General features: G+C 43.1%; 1 protein-coding gene across 2 annotated transcripts in view; it reads left to right on the top strand.

The window, feature by feature from the left end:
* The first annotated feature begins 16,411 nt into the window (after window positions 1–16,411).
* SEMA5B (semaphorin 5B) overlaps window positions 16,412–17,250 on the top strand; it is a 369,522-nt gene continuing 368,683 nt past the window's right edge. The window contains exon 1 of one of the 2 annotated variants that reach the window (XM_083488884.1): window positions 16,412–17,017. The gene's annotated coding sequence lies outside the window, so the exon portion shown is untranslated. The other variant, XM_083488881.1, reaches the window with a different exon arrangement.

The following is a 17,250-nucleotide window of genomic DNA, read 5'->3' as shown; positions in this document are numbered from 1 at the left end:
GTCTGTTCCAGCAGGGCTCCTCTTGGGTTCTCAGATCTGGGTTGGAAGTCCTTATCCAAATGACAGACTTTAAGCCAGCCTCTAACACTGGACAGTGAAAACCCAGGCTTGAGGGTGGGGAGAGTTCTACTGAGTTCCAAGGGGCTTATTCCCAAGTAACTATACATAGGAATTCAGCTTGAAACACTTTCGTCTTATTCCCTTGGAGAGTAGAAGAGGCCTCCAGGAATGTATGTGCCTTTGCAATCTGAGCATTGTCTTTGTAGGTATATTGACTTTTTTCTGCTTATGGGGTCACAGGAGGTATAGTGGAGGCCTCTTGCACCTAAATGGTGAAAGAACATCTGTGAACAATCTTGGAGAATAAAAACTTAAGAAAAGTATAGTGACATCTGATCCCATTTTTCATATATATATGCCAATTTTTAATTATATAATCCAGATACAGAATGAATGGCAGTTGGGGAAAAGCGAGTATGCTAGGTATAGGATGGCGGCCAACAGGGTGGGGAGAAGGAGGGTGGATTTTGCAAAGATTTATCATAATCTCCAAGGAACTGGGGGAGGCTGAAACATACAGGAAATTAAAACCATTAATAGTTGGCAAGAACTGCAGGGCAGAAGGTTTACATGTGAGTCAGGGCAACTTTATGAAAGGAGAGCCCTGCTCAGTAATAATAATAAAACTTAGGAAGTGATGTACAGGGATCTAGCATGGGGAGTAAATGTTGAATAAAAGGCTTGCTCTGCTGTTAATCAGCATAGTACGTTGACAAAATTACTTTGTTTTTATATCTGCTGTGTGGCATCATCATCATCATGCTAATAATAATGAGTTGCTTCATTCTCTGAAAACTATGGTGAGAATGAGTTAACTTTTACAAAATACTTCAGACATTATTACAGAAAGGAAATAAAAAACATATAAGGGAATGATGGATGGACACCAAGTCAGGTGACTGAAGCTTTTATAAGAGCTGAACACACTTAACTGATAACAAATGAAACAAATGTAACATTAGTAACTTTGAACCAATGCAGCTACACCCCGCAGGAAATATGGATGACTGACAAAAATGTTAATGCTTCCACTAATTAATGTGGGTTTCCCGTCCCATGTTCTGTTTCTTGCCCTTTGGTCCTCTCTTCAGTTTTCGTTCTTCAACACTAGTGTGTACAGGATCCAAAGAATAATGGATGAAATAAGATCTTAGGAACCGGATCACATGACTTGTTTCCTGGTGCATAGTATTTCCCACAGTGTCCAACAGGATGCTCATAATCAGGGCTTTGAGATGTTTCTGAACGACAATTCCCATCACCCTTGACCGTTGGGGTTGGAGAGTGTTGGAGTCCAACAGAAACCAAGAGACCACACCACGGCATCCTGGCCCTTCCCATCCAACAAATAACTTGAACACACAACTCAGTTTATGCCAAAAGCTTTAATACGTAGATCAGATTAGTATAAAAGGCAGGTTACAGAACTAAGCAGAGTCACAAGAGGCTAAATGCGTGGGATGTTGGTCCAACAAGTGACATGCTTCCTGCACCTTCCTTTTGAAGAGTGGGGAGACACAGCTTTACTGTGGGAGCCTGAAATTCAGCAAGTAAACAAGCGGTCTTTCAAGGGAGATGTAGTTCTGTGAAGTTTGCTTGTGCCAGCACTGGCAGGAGGAGGTGCCAAAGGTGGCTGTTCAACAGAAGGCAGTAGACCAGGAGGGACAGGAGTGTAACAATCTTCCGGTAGACCACTTGAGCCTTCACCTGGCCACTGGGTCTCTCCCTCTCTTGAGGCTCAGATAACCTGCAGCCCACTGAGTCCCTACCCAGGATCTTCCAACACAATCTCTTCACGCTTCTCCTCCTCCTCTGGCTCTGACCAACCTCTCCATGATGCTTTTGTAGGACTCAAGACACATGGGTTCATAATCCCTGGTTTTAAGGCAACAGTCTTCTCTGCCGTTGCTTCCTATTTCTATTTGTCATGTGCAGCCTAACCTTCGTCATATGGTCCCAGGGTGGAAACACATCCAATAAATATAATAAAATAAATAACAAACACTATACAACTGCACAAGAATGCCCTAGCAACTAGGATTAGGAGCACACTGCCTCTGTACATGGTTTGGAACATAGCGCCATGACTAACAGCCAATAAAACAGTTCCTTCCATTAATTTGTCTAATCCTGTTTAATGTCATCTAACATATTAGCCATCACATCTTATTGCAAGAAATTATATAGATTAATTAGGCACTGTGTGCAAAAAAAAAAGTGTTTTATTTTCTCCATGCTGAATTTGCTGCTGTTCAGTTTCATAGCACAGTCCATGATATAGCAGCAGCCTTGGCTGAAGATAAGCAGGTCAGTGCCTGGATGGGAGACCAGCAGGGAACCCTTGAACTTCAAGATATAAAAATAAAAAGACAAGATATACATGCAGTGAATAATGAGTTTATCTGAAGCCTAACTCAGGACTGACCCAGTTTGGTACCCCATCGCCACAATGCATGTTTGCGTATATACACATACATACATACATACATACATACATACAAACCAACACTTACGCACACATCAACACATGTATTCATAAAGGGCATAAAAAGTAGACAATATATCATTTAATACAAAGGAATCCTAATAAGTATTATGACTGTATGACCAAAGGAGAAATGAACATCCCTTCCAGTAAAAGCAAATTGTCAAAAGTAGAACATCCATGTGCAGCAATTGTCTATCTGAGGTCAGGTTTTGAATTGGATTTATTTGGTCACAAGATCATTAAAAGACTGCATTTCCATAAGATTAGCCAGAACTGTTTTATCCAGAGGACCCTGTGAGACCAGCATCCCTGAAACCCAAGGATATGGCGCTGCCATCCTCAGACTTGGAGGACTCCAAGACCCAGTGAATTCAGAGGCTTTGACACCATAGGAAACTACTTGAGTGGGCTGGGCCTCTTTAATTAAAAGGCATCTTCTGGAGCAAGTGGGGCTAACAGTTGAGATTTAGCTGCTTTTACTACACAGGACTCAAATCTCCAGAGCTCTAAAGCAGGCTTCCTCAAGCTCGGCCCTCCAGATGTTTTTGGCCTACAACTCCTATGATCCCTAGCTAGCAGGACCAGGGATGATGGGAATTGTAGTCTCAAAACATCTGGAGGGCCCAGCTTGAGGAAGCCTGCTCTAAAGCACATCAGAGCCCTAGAACTCTATACTCAATGAGTCTTACCTCCAGCTTGACCACTAGTTTGCCTCTTTTCAGACCAGACAAGGCACTGCCTCAAGAGGTGATTTTGTGTGTTATTAAAGGGCACCAAGTCAGCAGGTTTCTTTAAAGCCTATTTATTGTTTTTGCATTTTTGTTATAAGCAGGGTGTGGGAAAGAAATGTTTATGGGATTTTTTTTTTTGCCTCAGGTGCTGAAAAAAACTTGGCCAGCCTTGGGTGCTTTTGAAAGTATGGGATATCATGTGCTGCTTTACCTCAGTCAGCAAAATACATTGGGCCAGCTCTCAGTGAGAGGGGATCAATTGTGCCTTTTTAGCATTAAAAAACCAACAAAAAGAATTTGGATGTGGTAGTCTGAGAAAGTCTGCTGGGGTTTGGCATTGGAGCAATATACTGTAATATCAGAGGATTAAGGGAATGTGTCTAGCTGATCAAAGATCTAAACCTGATGAGTTGCTTTTAAGACAAGACAGTATTTCAACAGTGAGTGTGTTTTACAGGCTCTTAAGAGCCAGGTCTCAGCTGAATTTAGCTCCAGGGCCTGTTTTATATGTTAGATTGCAACCATTGGTAATTTTAAGCAATCCTAACAATGGATGGCTTCTGGCATATGCAGAGTGCCTTTCACCACTGAATAAACTGAAATCAGGCTCTATGTATTAGGCAAGAGAGGAAAGGTTTCTGGGTCACCAGGTCACTCAGGCTGTTACTTGCAAGAGCCAGTATGAAGTGGGTGCCACAGACTGCTGCTCTTGAAGCAGGGAAGTCAGTTCCCCGTTTTGAGAGGGCTGCTTAACAGCAGTGGCGTAGCGTGGGGGGTGCAGGGGGGGGCCGGCCGCACCGGGCGCAACATCTGGGGGTTAGGGTTAGGGGGCGCAAATCCATGGGTTAGGGGGCGCAAATTACTTGCCTTGCCCCGGGTGCTGACAACCCACGCTACGCCACTGCTTAACAGGCAGGAATCCAGGTCCTTGCAGCGACCTGGCAGTGGGTGGAGGAATGCAGCCCACATCAGGAGGACACCCAGCCATGTCACGCCCCCCGGGCCGACCAATCGGGTTTGCCTGGAGGCGTGGCTATGACTGTTTAAATTGTGGTGCGGCCAGGGAAGCAGCCTCCTTTTCCCTCCATTCTTCGGATCTCCCAGCCCGCCCACCCTCCTTTGTTGTGTGGATTGACTTTGGCCTTGCTGTGTTGGTTGCCTGGTTGTTGGGGCCGGGTAGGAATTTTTCCCCTTGGCAAAATTGGCACTAGCCATTTGGTTTTCACCTAGCTAGTAGCAATCGCCACAACTTTGTAGGGTTAGGCATGGGGTAAGCCTCATTATGGGAGGGGAGGTTGTTGCCTCCGCCTGCCCCTCCTCATTAAGGGTATCCCGTTAAAGGGATCGAGGGTGTGGTTCCTGTCTGAAGCCTGGGCATGGGTTAGGGTGACCCCATCAGTGACTCTGGGGGTGCTCTTAATTGATGTATATCATAGGGCTCCTCCTTCTGGTGGTTGCCCCTTATGAGACTTCCTGCAGACAGGCGGGTGTCAGGATATAGCCTTGCTTCACCCAATTACCTAAGCCAAACTGCTCACACCTGTAACCAATAAAGTTGTGGCCTTATTTATCCCATTAACCCGATATACTTGGGTTTGTGTATTTATTTCGGAGGGAGCTGCGGGGCCTGGGGCCTCACCACACAAATGTATTCAGTTGTGAAACTCACTGGAATACAGTGGTACCTCGGGTTCAGTACTTAATTCGTTCCGGAGGTCCGTACTTAACCTGAACCGTTCTTAACCTGAAGCACCACTTTAGCTGTTCTCATCCTGAAGCAAAGTTCTTAACCTGAAGCACTATTTTTGGGTTAGCGGAGTCTGTAACCTGAAGCGTATGTAACCTGAAGCGTATGTAAGCCGAGGTACCACTGTACTGTGGCCATTGCTATCACTCAGTCTAACCAATCTCACAATGTTGATGTGAAATAAAACTTGATAGTCTGAGATAATTGAAAGAAAGGATAGTGAAAGAAAGAATTGGTTTAAGCCTCAGGATCTTTCATTTTAGACACCAAAGACTGTCCTTGGCCATGGGCATAGTCGGGGGGGGGGACAGAGGGGCAGCTGCCCCCCAAAATAATAAAAATAAACAAAAATCAATGCAAATCTGAGTTTCTGCCCCCCAATAAAAGCTTGCCCCCCAAAAAAGAATCCTGGTTATGCCCATGTCCTGGGCCAATGTGTTGTGTGGAAGTAAACTTCAGGGAATTATTTATTTGTGTATATTTGCTGCGTACCTAAATGCCACCACAGTTTCAAAATAATGCATCTATGAGACTATCACCTGTTAATCACTCAACTGTTCTGATTTTTGGAGATGCCCTAGTTCAGGGATAATGAATACTTTTTTTGATTGTACTGGTACTATGGAAATCTGAGTTTGTGAACTGGCACCAAAACAGTAAAGCATAATCTTTGTTCTGGCTAGAATAGATGTACAGCTCCTGAGACTGTTCTGGTGATACAAAGGTCACTGCTGCAAAGGTCATGGGCTACTTTGGAGAAAGTGGTTGAAATTGATTATACAAGTTAAAGAATTAGGCTGCTTAGAGCAAGACCTGAGAAGACAAATTGCAGCTGCACTGCTGTACAGTCTTATAACGTGTAAGAAACACCTCCCAATTTCAGTGAGTTTGGTAACACAGAGATCTTGATTACATTGTGTTCAAAGTGCTTCTTGCTCAAAATTCCTGTAATTCACTCAGAGTGTTCGATTGTTCATTGACATTGCAAGGCAGTGTATTAAGGAACAATGCCCTGCTCTTGAAAGGCAGAACTCCTGAATTGTACTTAAAAAAAAAGAAAAAAAGAGGCCACTGGAAAGCTGCAGGTTGCCCTTTTTTAATAGGGTGTCCAACAGACAGGATAAAGTGCCTTTTTGTCTTTAAACCATGTGCTGTGATGTCTATGCTGAATTGAGAACATGATGCTGTGCTGGGAAGGTTTGCATGTTATTAATCACTGAATGTTACAGCAGGAAACCACTCTGTTCCTGCATGAATTCCACTCTTTGCTGCAATCATTTTTCTTTATCTGTGGCTCAGATCACAGGATACTGCCTGCAAGGAGGAAGCTGGGACACTTTGTTAAGATTATGTATAGTATATGGCATTCTACCCCATTTTTAGGTAATGTAATAGGTTCTAGTGTCATGCAGGTGTTTTGTTGAATTATCCTGACAGAATAATAATCAAACCCCTTATTTCCCCCCCTACCATTTCCACAAATGAGACTGAGATTTCTTCATAAAACGATTCCATCATCTTCCCTGTGCAGCTGTAGTTGTTCTCTGCTCATAATTGTGTGTTTGTGTCTGTGTGAGTGAGAGAATGGTGGAGGCATGAAGGAAAAAATACAAGAATGGTTGAACCACACTCACTTTCCCCTGCAGCTTTAAAGGTCAGTTTTCCATATGGCCTTTCCTGTAATTGCCTTCGTACACACCTTGGCTGACAAAAGCTGAGGATGAATGCCAGTGAATGGAGCACTATAGTATTCCTGAATGTTCTTCTCTAGTGTTGACCAAGATATTGTTTGGACAATATCTGGATCTGACTTGGCAAATGCAGATTCCTTATTGGATGACTTCAACATCAAGTGATGAGCTGCCTTTATGAAATTGGCATGACAAATTAAACACCACAGAGGTTTTGTAGAACAATCCTTCCCCACACATATTTAGAAAAAGAAGAAGAAGAGTTTGGATTTGATATCCCGCTTTATCACTACCCTAAGGAGTCTCAAAGCGGCTAACATTCTCTTTTCCCTTCCTCCCCCACAACACACACTCTATGAGGTGAGTGGGGCTGAGAGACTTCAGAGAAGTGTGACTAGCCCAAGGTCACCCAGCAGCTGCACGTGGAGGAGTGGGGAAGTGAACCCGGTTCACCAGATTATGAGTCCACCGCTCTTAACCACTACACTATGCTGGCTCCCATCAAGGCAGTGGCGTAGCGTGGGTTGTCAGCACCCGGGGCAAGGCAAGTAATTTGCACCCCCTAACCCGTGGATTTTAGCACTCGAGTGCGAGGGGCCCCCTCAGATGTTGCGCCTGGTGCGGCCGGCCCCCCCTGCACCCCCCACGCTACGCCACTGCATCAAGGCACCTATCTGCAACTAGGAATAGCACTTCATGCATCTGATGAAGTGGGCTGCAATCCATTAAATCTTATGTCATAATATTTTTTTCCCCCACAATCCAAAATAAATTTTATTTAAGATTCGACAATAACAATAAATCAACAATAACTAATACATCAATTCATTACAGTTGACCATCTTTAACAATAGTTAACAATCTACAAAACATCACTTTGAGTTAGTCAACTTTTCATATTTAACTTTATCTCTTTCTTAGCAAATCAGAAAGGAGACCAAAAGAAGAAAGCGAGAAGAAAGAAAAAAACCAAAGGAGGAAAAAGGGGAGAGAGAAAAGGGGGGGGGGGAGAAAAAAGAAAAAGAAGGGGAGGAAATTAATTTTTTTAAAAAATACAGAAAAAATAAACACATTTAACTTCCAATTAGACTCATTGTATTATTATTTCTATTGTTCTGTCATACACAGTTGCAAATTACTGTATTACTTTCTTTATTTTTATCAGATACCAAAAACATGTTTCTTATTTTACAAGAATCATTCTAGTTCTGCCAGGAGATGTTTATTATTACAATAGTTTTCCAGATATTCTTCAAAGATTTCCCATTCTTTCTGTACTTGCTGTTTTGGTTAACCTCTGACTCCCTGTCATCATGGCCAACTGCAGATATTCTATCATTTGGACCTGCCACTCATTTATTGTAGGTGTTTTATCACTTTTCCAGTTTCTTGCAATTAAGATCCTGGCTGCTACTGTCATGTACATAAAAAGTGGTCTAACGTCTTTTTTAAATTTCTGGCGACATTATATCTAGGAGGAAGGTTTCAGGTTTTTTCTTAAATGAGAACTTAAATAACTTTTTAAATTCATTATAGATGTTATTCCAAAATTCCTTAATGGCTGCGCATTCCCACCACATGTGCGTATATGACCCTATACCGTCTTTACACCTCCAGCAAGTCAGTGATCTATTTTTATACATCTTCACAAGTTTTGCTGGAGTGTGGTGTCATCTGTATTGCATTTTCATAATATTTTCTCTGAGATTGTAGCATGCCGTAAATTTAATACCCTCCCTCCATAATTTCTCCCATTGATCCATATAGATGTTATACCCTAGGTCTTGCACCCATTTCACCATTGTCCCTTTTGCCAATTCTTCTTTCACCTCCCATTCTAAGAGGAGATTATATATTCTTGAAATTTATTTTCCTTTATATTGAATTAATTCTTTTTCAAATCTAGATGTTTCTTGTGCAAGACCTTCCTTTTTATCTAAGCTCAATCTTTCATTTATCTGAAAGTATTGTAGCCAGTCTGTCAAATGCCTTCTAATTTCTTCAAATTATTTCAGTTTGAAGTTACCATTAATTTCTTCTGTTAGCACTCTGTATGTGGCCCAGTCTCCTTGCATATTTTTCTTTTTAACCAATTGCGACAGCTGAGATATAAGACACAGGGAGATGACACACCACAAGCAGTGTCAGCTGTCAGTAAAGCTGTTCTTATTATACGTTATCCTCCTTTTCAATAAGAGAATTCTACATCTTTTTTTCTATCCAGAAGATGTATTTCATAACATCTACCTGCCAGAAGTCATGCTTGTCCTTCAATATTTCCAAGTAAAGTTAGAGCCTAAGGCCTGTAAACCCCGAGCTTTTACTTTTGAGAAAAGTGATCCAGACAAGAGCAGCAACTTACCGTACTTGTTGTCTTGGAAACCAATGCAGTTGCATAAGTTGTGCTAGTTTAGCCTAAAATGACCTCTGCTACTCTTTTGCCACATGAATAGCTTTAAGATGATGGGCAAGAAAATATAAATAAATAAATAAATTAGGTAACTTGTCCCTGGGCATTTTGGGTAAACACTTTCAATTTGTTTGTCTCATAAGAAAAGTGGGTTGCTCTTGTTTTCAAGCACCAGTTCTCCTCCTCTGTGGCAAAATTATAATTAAATCTTATTGCTGTTATGGTTGTCTAAAAACAATTCCCTGCATACTAATGGATGTTTTATAGAATAGTGCCCCTAGGGCTCACATTTTTCCACTATATCACCAGCATTTTAATTCTGAGATCCAAACCTATCACAAACCTTTAAGATGATGCCTATTCTGTATGATATCCAGATAGGGACATAGAAAATAGAATTAGCGGCCCACCTGATCACTCGGGAGAGCTTACCCTGAACATATTTTGAGTGAACATCTAAATGCAGCACCTAAAGCTATTTTTGGTGAGCAATGAAGTACTGCTTCATTAACAGGGAAAGATAAGAAAGCCAGACTCCTCCTATTTATGCTAGTCCAGAGGCTTCTTACAGCCTGCTGTAGCTGCATTCCCTTTTGTGCCTCAAGAAGGTTGTATGGCCTGAGCACAGGCAGTTCCAGGAAATTCATAGGTCACTGAGGGAAGTTTGTAGTGATTCTATGTGTAGCATGATGACCACACTTGATTCCTTTTGGCTAATCTATCACATCCTTCTGGTGGTGACATTCCTTGTCCACAGCTGCTTATTTGCCAAACTCTCTGTTTATCTTGTTTCTCGCTTCCATTGGAAGCCATACCAGTATTCACTGTCTATGAATACACTAGATAGGAGGACAGCTTCGCCCCGGGATCAACAGACTCCCACTTGATATGCAGCTTGCTAAAATGTTAACCATGTTGCACAACACTTTTTTTTTTTAAGAGTATGGTGTTTACTCAATGCCTCCAGGTTGGGGTATTTACCCGAAAAGACTGTCATATGTCCTCATTGATGTTGCTTTTTGAGTTAAGATGCCTCCCTAAGCAAAGACTTACCTGAAGATCTCTGAGGAAAGGGAACTTTTGTGAAGGTAGCATGGAGTCCATAGCTGAAACGCTGGCAGCCACCAGGAGCAGCAGGTGTGTGAAACAGGTGATGGTCCTGGGGTTGCATGTTGTGAATGGGCATCACCCCAAAATTTTAACTAACTGGCTGAAAATGACAAGAGTGGACTGCCAAATCCAACCTGCATCCCTGTAGGGTGGACATATGCAGCACAGTGACTGCCAATAGATCCTCAGTGCTGTGATATAAATATATTTCGATTTCAGTGAATGAGTAGATTATTCCAGCACTAAGCAGGTACAAAGTAACCATTCTTCAGCCACTTACAGTAGTGGCATCGGGTAATGAACAATGCTTTCTGAATAAATATTTATGTTTACTTTGTTAATTTTCATCTTCTAGCACTGAAGAACTGAGGGGGTCTATTGGAATGATTGTACATGACACCTGGAGAGGGGAAGAGCTTAGTTAAAATGGCACCAATTGTCAATTCCTATAGATTTGTAATTGTCTAAATGTAGAGACCCCCCTCTCAAGGAATGTTCTCCTTTCTTTTTCTTCCATCAAACCTGTGTGTAATGCTACAGATGGTTGCAGGAGAAAGCATTTCTCTTCTTATCACTGTGTGGATCCAATGGCATGAACTACTGCAGGCTAGTGAATTATAGATTTTGGCTTGGTGGGGAGAAGCACTGGCTTTACCAACCACAAGTGATTTGCAGGTTCTCACAAACCTGGGATGATTTCAGTTAATCAAATGGAGCATTTTGCAACATCTTGCTCCCTACCATATGTCCCCAGACTGAGATTAGGTGCAGGGGGGAAGCCCCATTAGTCTTTTATTCCTGCTTGTTGGAGAGTTGATGTGCAAGGATGCAGATTTTTTTTCATTGGTTCAGAGTCTCCTGTGAAAGATCTTGTAAGGCAGGGGTCAGCAACCTTTTTCAGCCGTGGGCTGGTCCACTGTCCCTCAAACCATTGGCTGAGCCTCACTGCACAGCTGCCCGGTTCCCTGGGGCTTCTAGTCCCAGCAGGCTTCCAGCAAAATCAGTCTTGAAACTGGTCCTGCACAAAAATATGTGTTGTCACGCAGTTCCTCCAGCTCTCCTGGTTTCCCTTCAGTGGCAGCAGTGACAGTGCAGTGGCAACACAAATGGCCTTGTTGTTGTTATTATTATTATTTATTATCTCTTACTGAGCTCATGGAGGCTGCCATATTGATGCTGTTAACCCCAAATCTATGGGTTGAGCTTCTGACTATTAAATAAAAAAAACTAACTACATTGTATATGAAGTACTGAGAACAGTAACTTCCAATGAAATCCATCCTACCTGAAACAAGGATTTTTAAAAAGTTGGAATGCAGGTTTAAAGTTTTTTCTGTGGGTGAGGAAACTATCACAACTTGACGACTTTAAGCTGCTATATTACTTGTAGTGTGGCCTGTAGAATGTAAGCACCATATAAAAGTAAGGCTTTCAAATATATAATGTTTATATGCCCATTATATGGGGGATCCAACAGATTCATTGTGCTTCTCTGACCGTGCGGAAGGCAAGCCAGTAGCATCCATAACAAAGTAGTCTCCCTCCCCCGCCCTGCATTGAAAGGCTGCATAAGAACACATGTACTCCACCTAGTGGTTAAAAAACGAATCTAACATTTATTTGTGCTTGCATGAACTCTGCAGGAATTTGGGCTCTAGCAGACAGACCTGTTTGCAGAGCATTGTCTTGTTTGGGCTGTTGGAAATAAGGATACAGTGCAATGAATCTCACAAAATATAGGACATGTTGTTGAGGAAACCGTGTAATTTAAAAAAGAAAGAATAGTGGAGAAATTTTAAAAAAGCAATGGAATGGAATCATAGAATCATAGAATCATAGAATCATAGAGTTGGAAGAGACCACAAGGGCCATCGAGTCCAACCCCCTGCCAAGCAGGAAACACCATCAGAGCACTCCTGACATATGGTTGTCAAGCCTCTGCTTAAAGACCTCCAAAGTAGGAGACTCCACCACACTCCTTGGCAGCAAATTCCACTGTCGAACAGCTCTTACTGTCAGGAAGTTCTTCCTAATGTTTAGGTGGAATCTTCTTTCTTGTAGTTTGGATCCATTGCTCCGTGTCCGCTTCTCTGGAGCAGCAGAAAACAACCTTTCTCCCTCCTCTATGTGACATCCTTTTATATATTTGAACATGGCTATCATATCACCCCTTAACCTCCTCTTCTCCAGGCTAAACATGCCCAGCTCCCTTAGCCGTTCCTCATAAGGCATCGTTTCCAGGCCTTTGACCATTTTGGTTGCCCTCCTCTGGACACGTTCCAGTTTGTCAGTGTCCTTCTTGAATTGTGGTGCCCAGAACTGGACACAGTACTCCAGATGTGGTCTGACCAGAGCAGAATACAGTGGCACTATTACTTCCCTTGATCTAGATGCTATACTCCTATTGATGCAGCCCAGAATTGCATTGGCTTTTTTAGCTGCCACGTCACACTGTTGGCTCATGTCAAGTTTGTGGTCAACCAAGACTCCTAGATCCTTTTCACATGTACTGCTCTCAAGCCAGGTGTCACCCATCTTGTATTTGTGCCTCTCATTTTTTTTGCCCAAGTGCAATACTTTACATTTCTCCCTGTTAAAATTCATCTTGTTTGCTTTTGCCCAGTTCTCTAATCTGTCAAGGTCGTTTTGAAGTGTGATCCTGTCCTCTGGGGTGTTAGCCACCCCTCCCAGTTTGGTGTCATCTGCAAATTTGATCAGGATGCCCTTGAGTCCATCATCCAAGTCGTTGATAAAGATGTTGAATAAGACCGGGCCCAAGACAGAACCCTGTGGCACCCCACTAGTCACTCTTCTCCAGGATGAAGAGGAACCATTGATGAGCACCCTTTGGGTTCGGTCAGTCAGCCAGTTACAAATCCACTGAGTGGTAGCATAGTCAAGACCGCATTTTACCAGCTTCTTTACAAGAATATCATGGGGCACCTTGTCAAATGCCTTGCTGAAATCAAGGTAGGCTACATCCACTGCGTTCCCTTCATCTACCAGGCTTGTAATTCTGTCAAAAAACGAGATCAGGTTAGTCTGACATGACTTATTTTTCAGAAATCCATGCTGACTATTGGTGATCACAGCATTCCTTTCTAGGTGCTCACAGACTGTTTGCTTAATGATCTGTTCCAGAATCTTCCCTGCTATTGATGTCAGACTGACTGGGCGGTAATTATTTGGGTCCTCTCTTTTCCCCTTTTTGAAAATAGGGACAACATTTGCCCTCCTCCAGTCTGCCGGGACTTCGCCTGTTCTCCAGGAATTCTCAAAGATGACTGCCAGTGGTTCTGAGATCACATCTGCCAGTTCTTTTAATACTCTTGGATGCAGTTCATCTGGCCCTGGAGACTTGAATGGTTGGAATTCAAACGAAAAATGAATGCGTCAAAATCTATTCTGAAGTGAAACTAAGGGATGCAAAAGCAGATCCATGTTGACTGTGATATGTGCAATTAGCATTCCTACAACCTGTTCAGCATATGATACAGTCAACAAAGCAATTTCTTCCAAACCACTGGCAACTAAGCACTGAATGTGTTACGGGATTGCCCATTATGTGGTGAAAATACAAGTTGTTAATATTTTTAAATTGCTTCTGCAAAGGAAATGCTTAGGAAGCAAATGGTTCTGCAAATGTCTCTGAAAATTTGTGTATGGGGGGGGGACATACAGTAAGGTGCCTTATACTGAGTCAGACTCTTGGTCCATCTAGCGCAGTACTGTCAACACTGACTGGCAGCAGAACTTCATGTTTCTGGTCAGAGATCTGCCCCAGCTCTGCCTGGAGATTATACCTGGGACCTTGTGCTTCCCAAGCAAACTGGTTTAGCAATTTTATTGTGTTGTGCACCAATTCAGGTGCCATGTTCACAGCAGATAATGAAATATATGCAGGGGCAAACTTTGGTAATATGGTGCCCTGAGCAAGGCCAAAATTTGGCGTTCCCAAATGGATCTTTTCAGTGATGCTGCCTTGGCTCAGTGCCCTGTGCAGAGGAACTGCCTGCACCGCCCTAAATCTGGTGGTTTCCCCCCAAATAAGTACAGACCCCTGCAGTTTATCAGATTGAATCAAGTTGCATGGTTCTTAGAATACTGTTGCATATTTTAATTTGTAAAATTGCGAATTTCATTTGTCACGGCTCATGTATATGAGTTGGTGAGTCTAGCAATGGGCTCCTGCCATTGCCAGGCATGTTCTGTGGGACTGTGGCTTCCTGAGGACACCCCCATAGTGAAGTGTTTAGTCGTGCCTCTCCAGGCCTCCATATGTTTGAGAATATATTTGGGATGTGCCCCCTACCCAGCATTGCTGAGCAGCAGGCATCTCTATTGCTAGTTCTTTGAAGTGTCATCCAGCAATATTCTGGGCTATCTCAATCCTCCAGTAATGGTGGCATGCCTGGCACTGACATAGCTTCCATCTCCTTGCCTGCAAACATGCATCTCTGGTTGGCATGACACAGCATCCCCAACATGCCTGCACACTTTGGCCTAGTGTCTGAATGCCCATGGCTGCTCTCCCTGCTCTCTTTCTCCCTCTCTGCACCATTGAATAATTATTTGCTTCTTGTTGCTGCCTGGTGATATGTGTCCCCCCCCAATTGGATGTGGAGGTAATCCCCCCCGCCCGCAGGGATATTTGAACCTGAAAACTCTTGAGCATGTATGTGCTTTCAGCAGAGAGCATCTCATAGTTCCCCTGGATATGCCTGGGGTCACTGTTTGGTTCTGTTCTTCTTCTGAGTTTGGGGAGTGTGATGTTGCAACAGAGATTTCCTGGTTTAGCCTACATGACTTGACTTCCTCTGTGTGTGAGAACATAGCTGTCCTTGCTAGCAGAGTCTCTGACTGGGGTGGCATCAGCAGTGTATCCAAAGTGTCTGGGAGTGTGCTTATGGGATCAGATTAGTATCTGGAACCATGACAGATCATGTTTGATGCCGAAGAGCTGCATAAATGTGGCATTTGTTAGAGGGACTGGCATTTCACATGGTGTATCACCCATCCGTGTTTAGAACAAGAATGGGGAACCTATGGCTCTCCAGATGTTGCTGGACCATCAGCCCCAAGCAGCGCAGCCAAAGGTTATGGGAACTGTGGCAACATCTGGAGCAACATCTGGATCACCACAGTTTAGCCATCCTGCATTAGACATTAAGCTTTATTACTACTATTTGAGAAAAGGTGTGCTATTTTAGGATATTTGCTTGTGAAATAACCTTTAATTTTTCACGGCTTCAAGAAAAAGCCCTGCCAAATACCAGTGAGTTAAATAGCCAAAAAACAAATGCATAAGAATCCTGAATCCATATTAGTGCCTTTTAAATGGCAACGCTTGAAGAAACTGTTAAAAATAACACATAGCAAATTGATTACAGCACAGTGCACTCATTTTGCTTTATTATTTGCACTTGTTATCCAGGTTGTAATAGGGTTTTTAATTGGCTGCTTCAAGCAGCGTTAGGAAGGTACAGATAACAGCTTAAGAACACAGCAAAAATATACTTCACTGATTTGAGGGTGCATAGTTAATGAAGCTGAGTTGATTGTTTTATTGTGCAGAATTAACTGGGGCAAAGTGATCAATAAGCAAAATTATGGGTGAAATCCCCCAATTCAGCATGTTTAAAGTTTTGTGATTATTAAACTTAAATGGATTATTTTTAAACATTTTGATTCCTGGACACATAAATATAAGTCAATAAAGAATAAAAATGGGTGAGAGACTTTTTAAAAATGTACTTGTAGGCCGCATTCTAGCACAGAGGATGGGAAAGCTCACCGAGACTGCAGGCCTTTACCCACATATATGAAAGTAAGCCCCATTGAACCTATTATGGATTACTTCTGAGTAGGCATCATGGGCGTAGCTAGGGGGGCAGGGAGGGGCAACTGCCCCCCAATCAATAAAATTCAGTAAAATACATAAGAAACTGAGGTTCTGCCCCCCCCCCCAACAAAAGGCCTGCACCCATAACAAAATTCCTGGCTACGCCCATGGTAGGCATGCCCAAGATCAGGCACCCCCAAACTCGGCCCTCCAGATGTTTTGGAACTGCAACTCCCATCATCCCTAGCTAACAGGATCAGTGGTCAGGGATGATGGGAATTGCAGTCCCAAAACATCTGGAGGGCTGAGTTTGGCCATGCCTGCCCAAGATTGTACCATGAAACAATCCTATGCATGCTTACTTTGAAGCGAATTCAAAGGGTCTCACTTCCTAGTTAAGTGTGTTTAGGATTGTAATCTAAATGGCTTAAATGCACATAACTCTCTGCTGGATTGGAGCCAGGGGTCATATATAAACTTCATAGCCAAGGCACCACATGAAGGTCAACATTATTCCAAACTTATGGAGAAACTGAGGCAGTGGCATTTGCAAACAAGTGGGTGAGAAAGAAGTGTACCCCCAAAACCCCTTTGAGGAAAAACCAAATAAGAGTGGCATTCAGCTTTCCTTCCCAGGGGTGGGAAACTGTACGCCTGAGGAAGAAATGTGTCTTCCAGGCATCTCTATTTGGTCGCCAGAAGTCTCCCCTTGCTTCTGCACCCTGAATGTTTTTTGTCTGGCTGGAAGGTGTCTTTGAACTCTCACTCTGTCTCTTGCTTCTACTAGATGGAGAACAGAGAGCAGTATGTGAGTAGAAGCAAAAGAGGTGAGATTTACGTTTGTTGTTCCCGCCACTTTTGCCTTTGGCTCCGCCCACCGCTAGCATGGCGCCCTCGGTGGTTCCTCGGAAGGGGAGGCTGATCTCCGGCTGGAAAATGTCTCCCCCCGCCCCAGTTTAAACAATGGACCATTTTACTGTGAGTAGGGTCCCCCCTCCCGCAAATGGACCTTTATAATGCGAATGTTTTCCATTCGATATCTCTGGAATGTGTGGGGCGCAACAAACTGTACTCCTCCATTCTCTTCTATGCGCTGTAGGGCGGCTTGTTTTCAAAAGGTGGCAGCAGCAGCAGAGAGGCTGGCTTTGCTCCTCAAGGCTCCCTCAGAGAT

Source organism: Podarcis liolepis (genome assembly GCF_965112155.1).
Source record: "Podarcis liolepis genome assembly, chromosome: 1".
NCBI lineage: Eukaryota > Metazoa > Chordata > Lepidosauria > Squamata > Lacertidae > Podarcis > Podarcis liolepis.
This window is presented reverse-complemented; position numbering and strand designations above follow the sequence as displayed.